The sequence below is a fragment of the Impatiens glandulifera genome, chromosome 4 (assembly GCF_907164915.1).
Source record: "Impatiens glandulifera chromosome 4, dImpGla2.1, whole genome shotgun sequence".
Taxonomy (NCBI): Eukaryota; Viridiplantae; Streptophyta; class Magnoliopsida; order Ericales; family Balsaminaceae; genus Impatiens; species Impatiens glandulifera.
The window spans coordinates 38,530,395-38,549,433 of record NC_061865.1 but is presented as its reverse complement, the minus strand read 5'-3'; the positions used below and the strand labels follow the sequence as shown (position 1 = coordinate 38,549,433).

At 40.9% G+C, this 19,039-nt stretch overlaps 1 pseudogene; it reads left to right on the top strand.

Moving 5' to 3' along the window:
• The first annotated feature begins 970 nt into the window (after window positions 1–970).
• Window positions 971–19,039, top strand: part of LOC124935100 — a 35,383-nt pseudogene continuing 17,314 nt past the window's right edge.

The following is a 19,039-nucleotide window of genomic DNA, read 5'->3' as shown; positions in this document are numbered from 1 at the left end:
CATTCCCAAACCTTACCTCAAAAATTTCAATTTTTATATTTAACTTTTTTAAAATTTTGGACACTTTTACCCTTACTAACCTTATTCTCTAAAATTCTTCCTCTTCCTCTTCCTTTTCCTTTTCCTTTTCCTTTTCCCTTACTAAAATTCTTTTTTATTCTTCCTCTTCCTCTTCCTTTTCCTTTTCCCCCATTTCACACTTTCCTTTCTCTCTTCCCCGCGACCCACTCTCCCCTTAACGATCGCCGACTCCCCCGATTACCCGACGATCGCCAAGTCGAACGCTTCCCACTCGAGCCTGACTACCCGACGATTGCCAAGTCCCCGTGAGTCCGTCTCCCCGACGTTCGCCCATCGCATTCAAGTTAGTTCGACTGCTCCTCCCTCTCTTTACATGTTGAATATGAAAGGTTTTAGGGTTTTAGAATTTAAGCTTTAGTGAGTTCTATAGTTTTTGTTTGAAATGCTGTGAGATCTGAGAAATGTATAATTTTTGCATATTCTGAATGTTTTATGAATACGCAATTTAGTGGGTCGTAGGGTGGGGCGTGGGGTTGGGCCATGTGTCTGGGCTTGGGCGTGGGTGGTGCGTGTGCTTGGGCGTGGGTGGGGCATGGATTCAATTGCAAAACATATCCCATTTCTCTGTCTCTCGCCGCCGCGGTCATTGATGAATTCAACTACTCAACTTCTTCTCCGACAAACACTTTTCCTTCCTTCCATTCATCTCCGTCTATCGGAGGAGCGTCTAGAGAACAAATTTATCATCATTCTTACTCATCGCTTCAAGGTCTTACTCTTAGATATGACATGCCGATCGCTCCATGTGAGTTTTTATCATCTAGATATGATATCCATCTTAAACTGGGCATTATTTATTGTTCCATAATTCTTCTTTAATTTAAGTGCTACTGAGCTCGAGAATCCAACTTATTACTAGTAGGTGCATACCCCAAGGACAAAATAGCAGATGGGTTCGACTCAGATCGATCTTTCACTAATCTTCTTGAAAATAATCAGGTATCACCACTATTTCATATTTGCTTTCCCCCCATTTTTCAGTTATTCCCATGTTTAATACTTTTCAACTGTATCTTTTCTTTCTTTATTTTATATTATATAATCACGGTGTCTAGGAATGTATGCGGTTTTAGGGTTCTTCAGTTTGGTTTCTTGCAGGTTCTTATTGAGAAGGGAAATTCATTTTTGGAAATATTGAAGGGATCAAACTCAATTCAACCTCAAGTAGTCCTTGCTAGTACTATTCTTCCCCTTGTTTATCCTCCTTCTTTCACATAGTTTACTAGTAGGTTGTTCATCAGCCATTTTTATACAGTCTTCATCTATTTTAATTAAAGCTCTACACAGTTCAACTATAATACTTTTCTTTGATTGTTTCAGATACTACGCCCCTGCTCTTGGCTTCTTAATGTTTGTTGTTGGAGTAAAGTCAAGTGAAAAGTGACTTCATTGAAGCTTTCAACAGACCAGTTGCTATTTTTGCTGGTTATATTGGCCAATTTGCTGTGAGCCATTAATTGGTTACCTTTTCGGGAAAATCTCAATGATTCTTCTTTGTCTCCCAACTTCTTTGGGTAAAAATGCAGCCTCATTTCACCAAATTTAATATCAAATAGTTGTCGTTCTTGATTGACATTTTTTTTTGTAATCAGGTGCGGAGATTATGTTATTGATGTAATAGGAATGGTTTCTAGTATTACACAGATTGTGATGGTGCCTATTGCTGCTGGGTTACTTTTAAATAGGTTTTTACCTCGGTTATCTGCTCCCATTAGATTGTTTTTAGCACCACTGTCAGTAATAGTGACAGCTCTATGCATTGGAGCACCACTTGCGATTAACATCCAATCTGTTATGTCCTCGTTTGGAGCTTCAATCCTTTTACTTGCTGTCGCGTTTCATCTTTTAGCATTTGTTGCCGGCTATGCTCTAGGTGGAATTGCATTTAGTAATGCCCATGATGTAAAAGCTTTACAAAGAACATTATCATATGAGACGGGTAATGAACTGTTGCGCCAAGTATAAAATAAAAGACAGAAAACTGATGAACCAATCCAAATTTCAAACTCTCTTTGGTTCTGTTTATGTGTGTAGGAATTCAGAGCACTCTTCTGGCACTTGCACTTGCAAATAAATTCTTCAAAGGCCCGCTTGTGAGCGTCCCTCCAGCCATATCAGTGAGTGTTATTGTTGGGTCAATTTTTTTTTGGGAAAACGGTCAAATTATTTTGACGAAGTGTTGAAATAGTTTGAATATTGGAATTTTGATTATGAAATGATGAATGGATAATCTATGCGTCTAATTGTTTTTTATGCAGGTGTATCGAAATCAAATTTCATAAGACTTGGTTCTAATGAGGTTCATTAGACCGATTTAGTATTAGATGCATGGAGTTAGACGTGCACTCTAACTAGTGAAATTAGACGTGTAGTCTAAATCGTGGAGTTAGACGTGCAGTCTAATGGACTCGTAATTAGACTTGCAATCTAACTCGTGGAGTTAGACGTGCTGTCTAATAGAATCATGATTAGACGTGCAGTCTAACTCGTAGAGTTAGACGTGTAGTCTAATAGAATCGTAATTCGACGTACAGTCTAACTCGTGGAGTTAGACGTGTAGTCTAATGGACTCGTAATTAGACGTGCAGTCTAATAGAATTGTAATTAGACGTGTTGTCCAACTCGTGGAGTTAGACATGTAGTCTAATGGACTCGTAATTAGATGTGCAGTCTAACTCGTGGAGTTAGACGTGTAGTCTAATAGAACCGTGATTAGACGTGCAGTCTGACTCGTGGAGTTAGACGTGCAGTCTAATGAATTATGAAAGTTAGACGTGCAGTCTAACTCCTTCAGACTAGTCTGAAGTAGAACCGTAATTAGACGTGCAGTCTAACTCGTGGAGTTAGACGTGTAGTCTAATGGAAAGTGAAAGTTAGATGTGTAGTCTAATTGGTGAAAGTTAAACGTGTAGTCTAACTTGTGAAAGTTAGACGTGCAGTCTAACTTGTGAAAGTTAGACGTGCAGTCTAACTTGTGAAAGTTAGACGTGCAGTCTAACTCCTTTAGATTAGTCTGAAGTGATTGTAATTAGACGTAAGTCTAATCCCATTAGACCAGGTGGTCTAATTGATTCTGTTATTAGACGGGGACGTTTGATTTCATTAGACGAGGTCGTCTAATTGAAATACGTCTAATGTCTTGCTTATGCAGTTGCTTGAAGCTAGCACCCGCCTACCCACGTGCTATAGCTATATGCTACTCATGCTCCACTTTCTAGTGAAGATCAGTACGACAGCCATATGCAACCAATCAACTAATGACACGTAAGCGAATATCCTTCCCACTACTTGTTTAGCAGGTAAATCTTTGAAGAATATTCGGCGCACTACTTGTTTTGTACGGCCACGATCCTTGTATTCAGAGTCTGCTGTGTATTATGGAGGCGTTCTAATGGAAGAGTACCACGTATCATTATGAAGATTCGACCGTTGGTACCTGTTCATATTTAAAGATTCTTAAGGACAACGGACTATTTGAACAAATCTTGTTGCTTGTATTCTAAGAAGAGTCTTTGGAATTACTGTGAAATCAAGCTCTTGAATATTCAAACTGTTAGCTGCTTTCATAATTGTACTGTGTGTTAATCAAGAGAGAGTTAGAATAAAAACATCGTTTTAGCTGAGTGATATTCATCATATTATAAGTTGAACAGAGTTTGTTCTGTTCAACAGTGAACTATTCGTGCAAACTGTATTTGATTCAAAGCATATTATAGTGAATCCTTCCGGTGGTTGGAAGAAGGGGTGACGTAGGAGAGTTTTCTCCGAACATCTATAAACAAACTGCTGTGTTGTTCATTTTTATCATCTTCTCATTCTCGATCATAAGCTTCAAACCTAAGTAAACATTTCCGCACTTGATTCTGTTTCAAGTGTTTACAATGGTTTGCGTAGAATAGAAAGTGAATCAAATCCCTAAAAAGATTTCTTTTAAACCGTTTTTCATAAGCTTTCATCAATCGCCAGACCCCCGTCTCTATTGATAAAGCCGATCATATCAATTGGTATCAGAGTTCTGTTTCTATTCTCAAGCTCTTTCCTGAAGAATGTCGACCATAACCAAAGATGCCAGTGTAACAGTCATTCCAACTTTCTCTCGAGAAAACTACATCGTATGGAAGAAAAGAGTTCGTTCTCATCTCTCTTCTCTTCATGACGATATGTGGAGTGTCATCACAGAGGGTCCTATCAAGATTGATAAGGAGAAAGCTGACTGGACCAGTGAAGAAAAGAGGCAGAACAACCTCAACAACATGGTTCTTGATGTTCTGTACAGATCTCTCGATGACAGCATGTTCAACTACATTAGCGAGTGCGATACTGCTAAATAGGTCTAGGACAGACTCACCCAACTGTGTGAGGGAAACGAGCAAACCAAGGAAAACAAGATCATGGTTTTCACTCAACAGTTTGAAAGTTTCAAGATGCGTCATGGTGAAACAATGAACGAGTTCGACACCAGATTCAACAAGATTGTCTCCTCCTTATCCATCCTAGGCAAGACCTATAGCAACATGGAGCTTGCTATTAAGGTCATGCGTGCTCTTTCAAGGGAATGGGACATAAAGACGTTGGCTATGAGGGAATCCAAAGATCTCAATAAGATTTCTCTCTTCGACCTGTTTGCTGATCTCAAGGCCTATGAGTTCGAGCTGAACTATAGAATGGAAGAAGATCAATCCACATCCATTATCATTGCCAAATCTTTGGTGACTGTTGAAGAGCCACCTGTAGCTACTGATGTGAACATGGCGGCACAATAACTGAGCAGCGACGCCATGTCTCTATTCGTGAAGAAGTTTGGCGACTTCATGAAGAAGAGCAACCCTAACTCAAGCTCTTCAAATTCCAATGATAATAAGAAATCAAAGGCTAATGTTAAATGTTATAACTGTGGTATTACAGGGCATTACCAATTGGAGTACAGGAATCCTAAGCGTGAAGATAAGAAGGATGATGACAAGGAGCTGAAGGCTCTTATGGAAAGAGATGGAAAGAAAAAACGAAGCATCCGTGACTCTTACTTCTCATCTAGTGATAGTGATGACGAAGAAGTGGCTTGCTTCATGACAAGAGAAGATGAAGAACAGACTCAGGAAACTGAGGTATTTGACTTCTCTTCTGAAAGATTTTCAAGGGAACAACTGGTAGCTGCACTAAATGACATGGTCATTGAGTACAGAAAGTTAGCAGAATCCCTAAATGAAACTAAATCTTCAACTGATGTATCTCAACCAGTTTTACCTCAAACTCTTGAATCAAATGTTTTTGAAAAAAAAAGTTATAGAGATCTCATCTGAAAATGAGATGCTCAAAGAACAGATTCAAACTGTTTCAGCTAAAAACAATAGGTTAAACTATGTTGTTAGTGCATGGACAAGGTCTGGAGAAGCTGTCAAATATCAGATCAGCATGTTAAGACCTGCTGGATCTAGATTCGGTCTAGGATTTGATGGCAATGACCCTAACCTGTTTTGCAAAAAGTCAAACTCAACAAATGACAAGCTTAAGCCAATAAGTTTCTGTTAAAAGTGGTTTGACTGATAGTGAATCTGATCCCATTCGTGAAGAAATAGCTTTTAAGAATGAAATTATTTATGTTTCGCTAACTGTTAGCTGACTGAAGAATAAATTAGAAGCAGCTAGCAAGTCTGGAAATCTAAACCAGACTCAAAGTCAAGGAGTTTTAAGAGAAAGTCTTCTTCAAAAGCTAAGGGATCAGTGGCTAGCAGAAAGTCGGCTGCTAAGTCAAAATCATACGCATTAATCACAACGCAACATGGGAAATCCATTAGAATATGTCAAATATGGATTCCTAAGGGACTAATTGATCGAGGACCCAATTGAATATGGGTACCAAGTTTGTAAATAGTTATGTAGGTGATGCAGGAGGATTGTAGAAAGGAAGCATGGAGAATACTCTCTTGAATATACAGTTCAGAGGATCAACAATGGCAGCTGCCATTCCAAAAGAATAAATGTTTTTATATGTTTTTGTATTAATTTTTTTTTCGAAGGATCTCAAAACATTTGGTTATTCATTTTTGTACTTGCACAAAATGAGAGGGAAAAATTACTTTGATAGTAAAGATACTCTCAAGACGTAACGTATGACCTAAATCGTTCTATTAGACAAGGTTGTCTAAAGGAAATGGTCTGTACTTAGACGTATTTTTTCTCACAATCTATACATCTAAGCCTATTTGTTGTGGTTTAAAACCTATGCGGTTAAACCTACACGTCTAATAGACGTTAGACGTTTCTACGTCATGAGCAAGAGGACGCTCACGTCTAATCAAACACACGTCTAACACGTAGTGTTTATTCATAATTAGACGTACACATCTAATAGACATTGGACATACATGTCTAATAGACATTAGACATATACTTTACAACACGTAATTAGACGTATGCGTCTAATGGACCCATGCGTCTAATGGACCCATGCGTCTAATAGAGGTTTAGTTTTATAGATTTGTGCAGTAAGAAAAACGTCTAACTACGTGCTTATTAGACTAATCAAGGACAATTGTCCACGTGAGGAGATATCTGATTTTCCCGCTCAAACATTAAAATAGTCATTTCATAATAACATGAAGACACATATCTCTCAAGTTAAAAGAGAATGACTGATATACCCTCATTATAATGATGAGTCTTTGGAGAGGACGTCTAATTTTAAATGATGGGGCATACCCCTAGGAAAAACGACATTTATCATATATGACTATTGATAGTCTATATAAGGACATTCTTGCATGAGATTGAAAGCCTTTTCTCACTTAAGATTTCTAAGAACCCTAGATTTCTTTGCCTCTTTCTCTCAAAAATCTCTATTAATCTTGTGTTTGTTCATATTCTACTGAAAATGGGAAACAAGAGAATCACGTTGGGTCACTGTACTTTGCAGGTTGATTTCCCAGCTGTCTACTCTTTCGATCAGCAGGAAGTGGTTGATATGTTCGGAACCCTCGAGTATTCCGGTCTTGGAAAATATCTTGGTGGTCCGTTCATCTTTCACGAGAAGGAAGTTCGGGAGTTCTTCTAAACTGCAACAATGGTGGACGATTCCATCGTAGCAACTATTAACGGTACAAAAATTTCTTTCCATGAAGCCTCTTATGTAGAGCTCTTCGAACTTCCGTCGGAGGGTCATACTTTCAACAGGCATCTTTCACCGGAAGTAATGGAAGAAATGAAGAAGGTTCTATCTTTCGATGGCTCGGTGATTCGTCTGAATGGAAGTAAGAAAGTCCTCAAACCACAGTTTATTTTGCTAAATGATGTGGTGGCAAAAGCGCTTCAAGGGAAGGCTGGATCATTCAATCTCTATAGTCAAGATCGATTTGACTATATGTGTGCCATTTCTAAGGGGATCCAGGTCAACTGGACTTTAACATTATTTCAGAATCTTTACTTCTCCATCAACCAGGAAAACAAAGAAAGTATAACCTTTACTGCACAATTAAGCCGTTTGTTGGAGCATTTAGGGGTTCCGATGGGTGAACCTGAACCGATCTACTCGAACAAGGTGTATACTGTTTTCACAGTCGCCAACACCCTGGTCAGAATGAACAACCTTAAAGAATCACTTTCAGATGCTTCTAGCCAACAGACAGGTGGAAAATCTGTTACCCGATCCAGACAACCAGCCACCTCCATCCTGTCGACAAGAGCAAAGAGATGAAAAACAGTCAATGAATCAGAGGCTAGCTCTACTAGCCTAAGGAGCTATTCAAAGAAGGATTCTAAAACAGTCGATTCTAGAGTCAGGCAAGGTCCAGTTGAACTTGCCACCATTCCCATGTCTCTCCTGTCTCCGGCTGCTAGTCAGTTGCGGAGATCTTCAAGGTCATCGGTCTCAAAAGGTGACAAGTCAAAGGCGCCCCGTGCGTCTAAATCGATGAAGGCATCATCAAAGGTAATCTCTTCTAAATCTCTGGCCTATGTGCCCAAGTTTGATGTTCCTGTGATGGAACAAGATAAATCTGTTTTTGTTCCTGAAAAGGAATCTGCTACAAGGCCTGCTATTGAGTCAGCTGGTCTAAATATTGAGAATATTGACAGGACTGAGTCTTCTGTTCAACAACCTGATCCTGTAGCTACTGAGTTTGTTCAACCAGAACAAGGTGCAATCCTTACCCTTGTTGCTGGTGATACTGCTGAAAAGGCTTCCTCTGTTTCTGTCAGAGAGCCTTCCTCCTCAAATCCCATTTCTAAAGATTCCATAGTAACCGGGAAGGTCAATCGAGAAGAGCTTCCTCCTGGACTCTTCAAGAAACCACATTCTGCTTATGAATTGATGCATTCCACAAGACAGTCCTGTAGAATTATTTTTGGTGAACCAAGACCCTCTCCAAAACCTGTTGAGGTTGTTGGAAAAGTGAAAGATGTCGTAACAGATGTAAATGAAGATGTTTCTGAGGCAAAATGCATTGTTGACCTCATGATGAATCAAGTTAAAGCCATAGCTGCTGAGAAGATGGAAATTTTTGACTCGTGGATCCAGAACAGAATGTCAATCTAGTATGATGAGGTCATCACGGGTTCAGGAATAAGTAGTTAATGGCGTAAACTTGTAGCAAATGAAAAGAAGGTTCTCAAATGGACTAAAACTCCAGAGGTGTCTGAAACTCTGGAAAGAAAAGACCTTATCAAAGCATGTTTGAGAGGAAGAGCTTTATTCCCTATCCTTGAAGCATGAAAAGCTAATTTCAATCCAATTGAGAAAGGTGATGAAGTGGAAGCGAAAGTTTTAAAGAGGTTAGACGAGATCATGGATGACTATCTTTCTGTAGTCACTCGATATGTTGATGGAGGTAATTGCTTATGAGTTAGCTATTTTGGTATTTTCTCCGATGAAGACGAACCAATGGATGTCTCTACTGATCATGCTGATACAGATGAGCAAGCTACTGCTCTTCTGATAGAGTTTGAAAATCTTTCTGCAGAAGAAAGACGTTTACTGGCTCAACCCGTTGTCGAGCAAGATAAGGAACCCGTTCAAGAGAATCAATCCTTACAAGAAGAAAAAGAGATTATTCTAGAGCCGGTCCAAGCTCTTGTAACTCAAGAGGAAGAAATTGTTGAGGAGATCGTTCAAACCCCTAATGAAAAAGAGATAGTGAAATCCCCTATTGTCAGAATAGAGGAAGCTCAAGAAAAGGAGGTTGAAGTTAGTCAGCCAGGGATTTTTAGATCTGAGGGGGAACCTTCAAATGACAAAAATGCTGAAGAGAGTTCCTCATCTAAGGGGGAACAGGATCAAAATGATAGAACTGTGAAGCCTCTACCATTTCCCGATATTAATGCTGGTAACCTCTATGAAAATATTCTCAATCCTCTTCACAGCAAGGGTAATCTGTATGAAAGATTTCAGAGAGCAGAAGAGGAGCTGGAAGAAGAAGAGCGGAATAAAACTGGAAATGAGTCTAAGAAGGATGAACCGGAGCAATCCCTGTAGATTCACACCGAAGTTAACCCTATTCAGAGCATGGCAGCAGACTCACAAGATAATTCATCTAATAAAGGATCCTCTGCTGATGCTACCAATCTTCTAAAGTCGATAACATGTCTGCTTACCTCTGTTCAGAAGAATGTGGTAACTCTGGGATCAAATATGGTAAAGATTTTGATGACGCAGAAAGAGGACAGAAAAGAATTTGTTGAATATGTCAAAATCCTTAAAGAGTTGGATAATACACTGAAGAAGAATACGTATGAGACTCATGTCTCAAATTCAAATTTCTCCAAATTTGAGAAGCAGTTCTTTAGTCGTCAATCGGAAATGATGAGTCTTGAAAGACAAATTAATCTTGATAATCATCGTGAGATCATGGAATCAATGGAATTATTCAAGAATAAGCTGATTGAAATTCAAGGCAGCCTGAGAAGAACTGATGCTGAAAGGTTGGAGTATGTCGACTCCATTGCAAGGAAATTTAAAGCTGAAGAGAATGCGAAAGCTGCTGATGAAAAAGAACAAACTCGTATCACCCAAGGTGAGCCCAGTAGAAGAGGTGACGGTGTATTAACTGGCACAAGATCTAAGATAGTGCCAATAAACGATGAAAATCCAAGGCCAACTAAAAGAGGTGGAGTTCGAAGCGGTGGTGATCGCGGAGGCCGAAGCAGTAATGGTGGTCGTGGTGGGGAATCTGGTAGTGATCGCGGAGGTCGTACTAGTGGCGGTGATCGTGGTGGGAGATCCAGTGGAAGCGGTCGTGGTGGTTGCGCTCTTCCTCCTTTTCGCAATCTGTTAACAGGTCAAGAGATGACGGGTGAAGGGATGAACTATGAAGGAACTCATATCCCCATCGATCCTGGAGTGAAAAGGGAAGAACAATAATCTTCTTTCTCCTACTTTGTTAAGTTTTAAACTATATTTCTTTGACTATGTTTTTGAATATTGATTTTTGAAAAATGGTTATGTGTGATGGATGAACAAGTTTTACCCTACATTTATATGATGAATGCTTAATTTGTTATCTATACAAAATTTTCAATCTTATCATCAAAAAGGGGGAAATTATTGGGTCAAATTATTTTGACTAAGTGTTGAAATAGTTTGAATATTGGAATTTTGATGATGAAATAATGAATGAATAATCTATGCGTCTAATTGTTTTTGATGCAGCTGTATCGAAATCAAATTTCATAAGACTTGGTTCTAATGAGGTTCATTAGACCAATTTGGTATTAGATGCATGGAGTTAGACGTGTAGTCTAACTAGTGAAATTAGACGTGCAGTCTAACTCGTGGAGTTAGACGTGGAGTCTAACTCGTGGAGTTAGACGTGCAGTCTAACTCGTGGAGTTAGACGTGCAGTCTAATGGACTCGTAATTAGACGTACAGTCTAACTCGTGGAGTTAGACGTGCAGTCTAATAGAATCGTGATTAGACGTGCAGTCTAACTCGTGGAGTTATACGTGCAGTCTAATAGAATCGTAATTAGACGTGCAGTCTAACTCGTGGAGTTAGACGTGCAATCTAATAGACTCGTAATTAGACGTGCAGTGTAACTCGTGGAGTTAGACGTGCAGTCTAATAGAATCGTAATTAGACGTGCAGTCTAACTCGTGAAGTTAGACATGTAGTCTAATGGACTCGTAATTAGACGTGCAGTCTAACTCATGGAGTTAGACGTGCAGTCTAATAGAACCGTGATTAGACATGCAGTCTAACTCATGGAGTTAGACGTGCAGTCTAACTCCTTCAGACTAGTCTGAAGTAGAACCGTAATTAGACGTGCAGTCTAACTCGTGGAGTTAGACGTGTAGTCTAATGGAAAGTGAAAGTTAGACGTGTAGTCTAACTGGTGATAGTTAGACATGCAGTCTAACTCCTTCAGATTAGTCTGATGTGATTGTAATTAGACGTAAGTCTAATCCCATTGGACCAGGTGGTCTAATGGATTCTATTATTAGACGGGGACATTTGATTTAATTAGACAAGGTCGTCTAATTGAAATACGTCTAATGTCTTGCTTAAGCAGTTGCTTGAAGGTAGTACCCGCCTACCCACGTGCTATAGCTGTATGCTACTCCTGCTCCTCTTTCTAGTGAAGATCAGTAGGATAGCCAGATGCAACCAATCAACCAATGACACGTAAGCGAATATCCTTCCCACTACTTGTTTTGCAGGTAAATCTCTGAAGAATATTCGGCGCACTACCTGTTGTGTACGGCCACGATCCTTGTATTCAAAGTCTGTTGTGTACTATGGAGGCGTTCTGTTAGGATCGGGGACGCCCTTGGAGGACCGGGGTGTTTCCGGTTTCAGGAAGGGTGGCCGCTTACAACACACACAACACTTTGGTGATAGTCCGGTTAGAGACTATAACCGTTCTCAGCACTACACAAACTGTCACAGACTCTTGAACCGGGTTCAAGGGCGGAAATGTTTGTTTCAGCCTGAAGCAACGTATGCGACTTAGATGATGTTTTAGGAGGTGTCGGTTTTAGAGATGTGAGTAGACCGGTTTATGGAGTATGATTGGTTTGAGGTTAAGTTAAGTAAGTAAGTAATGGAAGCAAAAGAAAGAATACGAGACAAGGATTTTTATGGATGTTCGGAGCAAACCCTCCTACGTCACCCCTTCTTCTCAGGTTATGAGAAGGATCTCCACTAACCTTTATAGTTACAACAACACTTCCGGTCGAGCCCAACTTCGCTACTCGCTGGTTACACCAACTCACACTTTGATGTAATACAACAACTCAACACAACAAGATACAGAAAGCTTCCGGTTTTAGACACACCGGTTTTGAAGATAAGAGTTTATCTCTCTAACTTAATGCTTTTATGATTCGCTTTTCGTAATCTGTAACTTGCAACTTGTGTCTTAAATGAAGACGTTTCATCTTCCTTTTATAGCAAAGAAGAGCCAACGATCATTTTCATCTCTCTCCTTTGGATTGGTTGATCGTTATCACGCCGGTGTAGAGAGGTTGCTTGCACGCTTCACCTTCCTCAATACTTGGCAGTCATGCAGGCAGCTCTGAGTAGAAGATGACATAATCGGTTTTCAGATTTGGACACGTGTTGGACATCCACTTCAGGATTGTCAACTTCAGATCAATAAAGCATCATTGCTTTCCTCGCATGCTTCCGATCGGATCTGATCTTCTTTTATTCTTTCAAGACACGTTTCTTTCGTCATGGTACGTCACTCTTGATGTTTGATTCTTCCGGTTTTGTGTCTTGTGCAATATGATCCGGCTGGTATGTAAGCTTTTGTCTTTGCTGACCGGTCGCTTGAGAAAGTGAAAACCGGTTCCTCTGATCTTTAACTTGATCACTTGAGACTAATTTCTTTGAAGTAAAACAGCAACCGGTTTTATGATGCCCCAACCGGTTCATACGGTTTTGGTCTGTATCTGCACATGAAAGTTAACAACTGTTTAGTTCATCTGGCCGGTTCCAAAAATTAACTTACTTAATTTAATAATCAATTACTCCCTTTTTGATTATTTAGAATAAATATTCAAAACTTGTAATGTGTAGCCGGTTTGAAAATTAACTTACTTAATTTTTCTATCAATTTCTCCCTTTTTGATTATTTAGAATAAATATTCAAAACTTGTAATGTGTGGCCGGTTTCAAAAATCTTGTTTAGCGTTTTGAATTTCAAAAACAATGTGTGGAAACTATCAGAAAAGTATAATAAAATGACCATGTTCTGAAACATAGTTAGACATAAATTGTTTTGAAGAAAATAAGTGAAAGGACTAAGGCTTGGATGACCCCCCCCTTTTCAAGATCTTTCTCCAGTTCTTTTTCACGCCGTCTTCTTTCTTCCTCTTCCCTTGCCTTCCATTCCCTGTCGCGTCTTTCAGCGTCAATTAACACTCCGGCCCATACACTTGAGTGACCGGTAGTCTTTTTGCTAAATCCAAAACCGGCACAAACTGGTTTTGGTGGAGGAGGCGGCGGAGCAATGATTGGTCTGAAGCTTGGAGTTGCGGTTGAGCCGTCAATTGCCCTTCTCTTCCGTTGGTTAAGTTCTTCGGTGTCCTCTTCTTCTTCTTCATCAAGAGTTTGCGCATTCAGCACGACTGGTACAACTGCTCTTTGTTCTGCCCGCTTGATTACTTTCGTAACCGTGCTCCGTTTCTTCTTATTCCTTGTGTTCATTGAATGGGACGGTTGAGCCGGTGGAGGTTCCTGGATGCCTGCCTGTTCCTCCTCGTTGCACTTTTGGGCAAGCTCATAATCTTTGTCTTCAATCTCCTTCTGCACCCGTTCCCTTTCCATTTCTTCCTCTTGCAGCCTTTTAGCGGTTTCAGCATCCGACTCGATTTGCGTTTGAGTCTTGCTGACTTGGATTTTGGACAACTGCCCAATTTGAATTGCCATCGCCTGCAGCATGTCTAATAATGGAGCGGTTGCGGTTTGGATGGACTCGGTGATCAAGGATTTGACTGAGGTCTGCACAGCCGTATCTATCATGGACTTGATAGATGTTTGAACGGTGTTTGCGATTTCGGTTTGTACAGATCCCCGTATAGTGTTTGACAGATTAGCTTCAGCCGTTGCAATCCTCTCATCGGTTGCGGTTTTGTAGCTTCCAAGACATGAATCAATGGTATCAATCACCGCCTGCTTCATTTGATCGATTTCCGGAGCAGTTTGAGAAGATTCTTGTTCCAGGTTTTCCACTGTTGTAGATGATTCCCCGATTACATATAATGGCTTACTTTGGTGTAGATCGACATTATTGAGTTGGCTTCGGCATCCTTTCCTCCATTGCATATCAAGATGGTCGAAATTTTGTACGAGCTTTTCTCGCACCGCATGGAACCGTTCGGACATTCTCATTTCAATCGGAGTTAGCGTCGCTCCTTCAGTTTCTTTAAATGCATTCTCCACTACTTGTAACCGAGCGTTTTCAAGAATTACTGCGGTTTTGCTAAAGGCAGGTTGGATAAGATTTGTGTGAGCTAATTGGAGGGCCCTTTCTTCCAGCCTGATGAGTCTGTCCTAATGCTTGTTGCCGCTCAATCCTGGAGCCATGTCGGATAACTTTGTTTCACACCGGAGCTTTACCCACATGAGATATGGAGCTATCGCATCACTCGCACCTTTGTTCATGTCCTTGAGAAGTTCCTCGAAAACTTCATCTTCATGTTCTGCGGTAAAGGGAACCTCGTTCCCGGTTATGACTTCTGGTTGATGACCGGTTTGCAATGTACCCTTTCCTGTTATCGTTGAATCTTCGACAAGAACCCCTTTGCCTTTGTTGACCTGAACAAAACCTTCAGGTATTGGTGCTAAGTCAGATGGCCCATCTTGAGCCGATTGGTTTTCTGGAGCTGTCTTGCCCCCTGCGGCACCGGATGGTTCCTGTCTTCAAGATTACCCTCCTGAGCCGGAGATGTAATGTCTGCTGTTTTGGCCGTTTCTTCGACCGGTTGTACTCTGATCGGGTATCTCAACCTGATCAATTGTTTTGCGACGACTTGACACATCGTCCTCGGTTTCTCTTGCAATGTCTTGGATGACATCCTCAATTGCTTCAGAGGTGTTTAAGCCCACGTCGGCTATTACCTCTTCAATTCTTTTACTTGGAGACTTGGAAGTTTCAGAGTGTACGCTTACCTCTACTTCCTCCTTTGAAGCTGATTCGGTTTTCTGGCTCCCCGAGGATTCGGTTTGCCTTGGTGAGTTAGATGGAACGGGGGTAGGGATAACGGTGCTGATGGGAATGGGTTGAAAGACGTCTGCGATTCTTTCTGGTGGATTGTCCGAGGAAAGAGTTTTCTCGGAGTCCACCAGTTTGTTGGAACTCTTCCTTGCAGCCGCCTTCTTCCTCCCCTTCGGTTCTTGTGGGGCTTCGGTTTCAACCGCTTTTCTTTTCGGTTTCTTTTGCTTGGTTACTTCTTCAGCCGAAGCGGAAGAACCGGTCCCTTTGGACGACTTTGTTCTGGATGACTTGGGTTTGATCGCCTTCTCCGGTTTCTCAATCATTGACTCTGAGTCGAGAATATTGATGATTGGGAGCGGTTCACCTTCACCCAGTTCCACATTAAGGAACTTAAGGATTTTGACGATCTGCATTGCGAAGGCCTTAACCCGGCCATCCTTCTTAATCAACATCTGGCAAAATTCTTCGAAAATAACGTATCCCCAGTCCACCTTGTCACCGCGGACAATGGCCATCAGCATTTTGAGTTTGAGTTTTGTCAGGTTGTCGAAGTTACCTCCTCTTCCCTGAAGTGAGCGGGCGATGACGTTCAACAACCATCTGAATTCCGGTTTTAGCTTATTCTTCCGGCTAGAGTGGATTACCAGATCCTGATCTGAAAACGATATCACCAGCCGGACAGCGTTTGATTCTGCAGCGGTTAGATCAATTTTGAGATCCAGGCCTGTGTTGGGCAAACCGAGAGCTTCAGCAAATAGCTCTTCGGTGATCAGAATGTTCTTCCCGTTGACGTTGGCGGAGATCTTCCTCTTTGTGAGCGTCGCCGTCGCCAGAAACTCCGTCACCGCCGCCGGATAAATGATGAACGGACCAGATAGATACTCCTCCAACCCAGAATCTCTTAATGATTGAAGAACAGCCTTGTTTTTATCATCGGCGTGTTCATCAATGTCCGTGAAGTCAACTTGCAACATCCATTGGAATGGAGCTTTGCTTAGATCCATAATAGTTTGAGAGGTAAGGGAGTGAAGACGATGATGATTCGAGAGAAGAAAACTTTTGAAGATCTGGAAATTTGTAGAGAGAGAAAGCACAAGTGTCGAATGAAATGATTAGACTTTATATAGATGACGGTTTCGAACGGTTAGAAGATGAACCGTCGCTTGATTTTTTGGCGCCAATTTTCCCTCCAAAAGTTACTGCAGTAACTTTCGGCGGTAAATGCGGAAAACCCATGGGCGGTAAATTTTGGGAGGTAAAACCGTGGGCGGTTAAATTTTCAAATTTTCGTTTTGCTCGACGTTCCGGTTTTACTTGAAGACTTGTTAACCAGAAGTTTTTAGGTTAATCTTAAGTTTTGTGTATAAGTTTAGAGACCGGAAAGAGAGATATGAATGAAAACCGGAGACTTTGAAGATTAAATATTTCATAAATAAAAGGAAATGGTGAACATTGAGCGGTTTTGGTCGTACAACAAAATGACCAAGAACCGGAAAAGGGAAGACAAATAACTTAGTCTTCTTTGAACCATTCCCCTTCCACCATTCTCTCGTACCACTTGTCCACGGTGTTTTCAGGTGTCCGTTCCTCAATCCTTGATATCCACCTGTGCATCATGAGCATGGTGATGGTGTTGGACGGTCCAACCGGAACACCGGTTCCAAGGTTGCGGCGCTTAGACATCAGGAACCGGGTGATTTGAGGAGCGAAACTGGTCCTTCCCCTTGCAGCGGTCATGAGCTGCTTCAGTTTGTTGAAGAGGTAGGTTGCCCAGTTGATCGACGAGTTTCGAATGATGGCTATCATGATGTCGAAAGCCTCCCGGTTGTAGTTCTGGTTAGGCATTCGGCCCATGATAGACCTTTGAACCAAGTCATGCAGAACTTGGTAGTGAGGAGCGAGGGTTTCTTTCTTCCCAAAGTCGTTGATCGGAGCGTTGGAAGAAGAAAAAATCTGGAAGAAGTCTTCCTTAGCCGGCAGGAACGGCGTTGGAAAGTCCGAAAAACCTTCGGTCGGAAGGTGAAAGAAGTTGGCAAATTCTTCTTCGGTAAACCGAAGGAATTGACCGTCGACGATGGTGCGGATACTGCCATCATCTAGAACATGACCGTTGTTGAAAAATTCACACACCTCCTCCACGAGGATAGTGTCTGAACCTTTAAGAAAACCTTGAAGTCCTGATTCTATGATATGTTGAAAAATACATTCATAGTATGCACTGTCTTTGACGTCTTCGAAATCGACGATAAGGGTATTTCTGAGTTCGGCCGACATTATGCGGAGGAGTGAGGAAGGTTTTGGAAGGATTTTCTGATTTTCAAGTTTTTAGAGAGAAGGATTGCTGGAAGCGTGCTTTGAAAATGGAGGAATGAACCCCCTTTTATAGCTTGGAACGGTTGAGAGCATTTAATGAGGATATTTGAAAAATCTAGCCGTTTATGTCTAGTCATTAATGACTTTGTGATTTTTCAAGGGAATAAAGACATGTCTTGTCGAATCACGTCAGACATGCTTATTGAGAATGAATATTTCTGTTTCCAAGAGTGATCTGATTTTATTTTGATACAGCACATTAAATGTTTTGAGCATTTATGACTTTAGATTTTGGATAGAAAGAGGAAGGAAATATGCTTCATTAATTGATGTGCAAAACCGGTAGTACAACAAAATTACCGGTTTTGGAAAAGAAATAAAATAGGACAGGGGACAGAAACAGGCTAGACGTTAGATGACTCAGCCGCTTGATTTCTTCTAGCCTTGACTACTTCCCACCGGTCGATCATCTCTTGTACTCTTTCCTTGGTGAGCACATGCCTGGGATGGAGAGTTACGAATGGTCCGGAGTGGATGTCCAGACTCGCACAAAAACCGCTCAGCTGAGGAGCGTAGCCGGTTTTGTTGGAGAGGATCATTTTCTTCAGGTTACTGAAGATGATCCAGGACCAGTTAACCGGTGTCCCAACCGTTACAGCAATCATCATCTCGAAAAGCCTTTAGGTGTAATAATAGTTTTTCTCTCTGCCCAAAACGGACTTTCCCAGAATCTCACAAAGAAGCTGGTACTTATGAGAAAGTTGGCTTTTAGCACCTAGGGTTTAACCGGGATGTCAGATCCTGAGAACCAGCGACACATCTCTTCCATGGTCACCGGGGAGTATGTTAAGTCGGTTACCCCTTCATTGGGCAAACCGCAGTATACAGCGAAATCCGTCTCGGTGAATAGGAATTTCTGACCGTAAACTTGTGCAACGATTATGTCTCGATGCACTTCTTTTGTGGTTTGGAAGAATTCTTCGACTACTAGGTAGTCGATAATGAATCTGTTTTCGAGGAAGCTTCTTAGCCCGCTTCTTTCTACGGCTAAGAACATTTCTTTGATTTCGTGATCTTCATATTGGTAGATAGAGTTAAAATCTGCCAATAGAATCTTCTTTGCTAGAGAGTTGGAGTTCATGTTTTGAGAGAGAAGGTTAATCTCAAGAATGATACTTGTGAATAGTAATCTTGTGAAGTTTGGTGAAGGTTTAAGGGTGGTTTATATAGCCAGGGGTTCGGCTAGATTAATGAGTTTTAAGCATGCTTGATGATGTCATCAGTCATTTAATGGACTTTAACTTGTTGAAGTAACTAATGTTTATTTCCAAGGTAAAATCTAATTATTACTAAGATAATAATGATGACAAATATCTATTGACAAGATGTGAGTCTCCCTCTTTTGATGATGGACACATGTCGTCATCTCGATTGTGGTAGACTATTTTTATTTATTACAGGCTTCATTTTTCAAAATATGCATGGAAACTCAGTT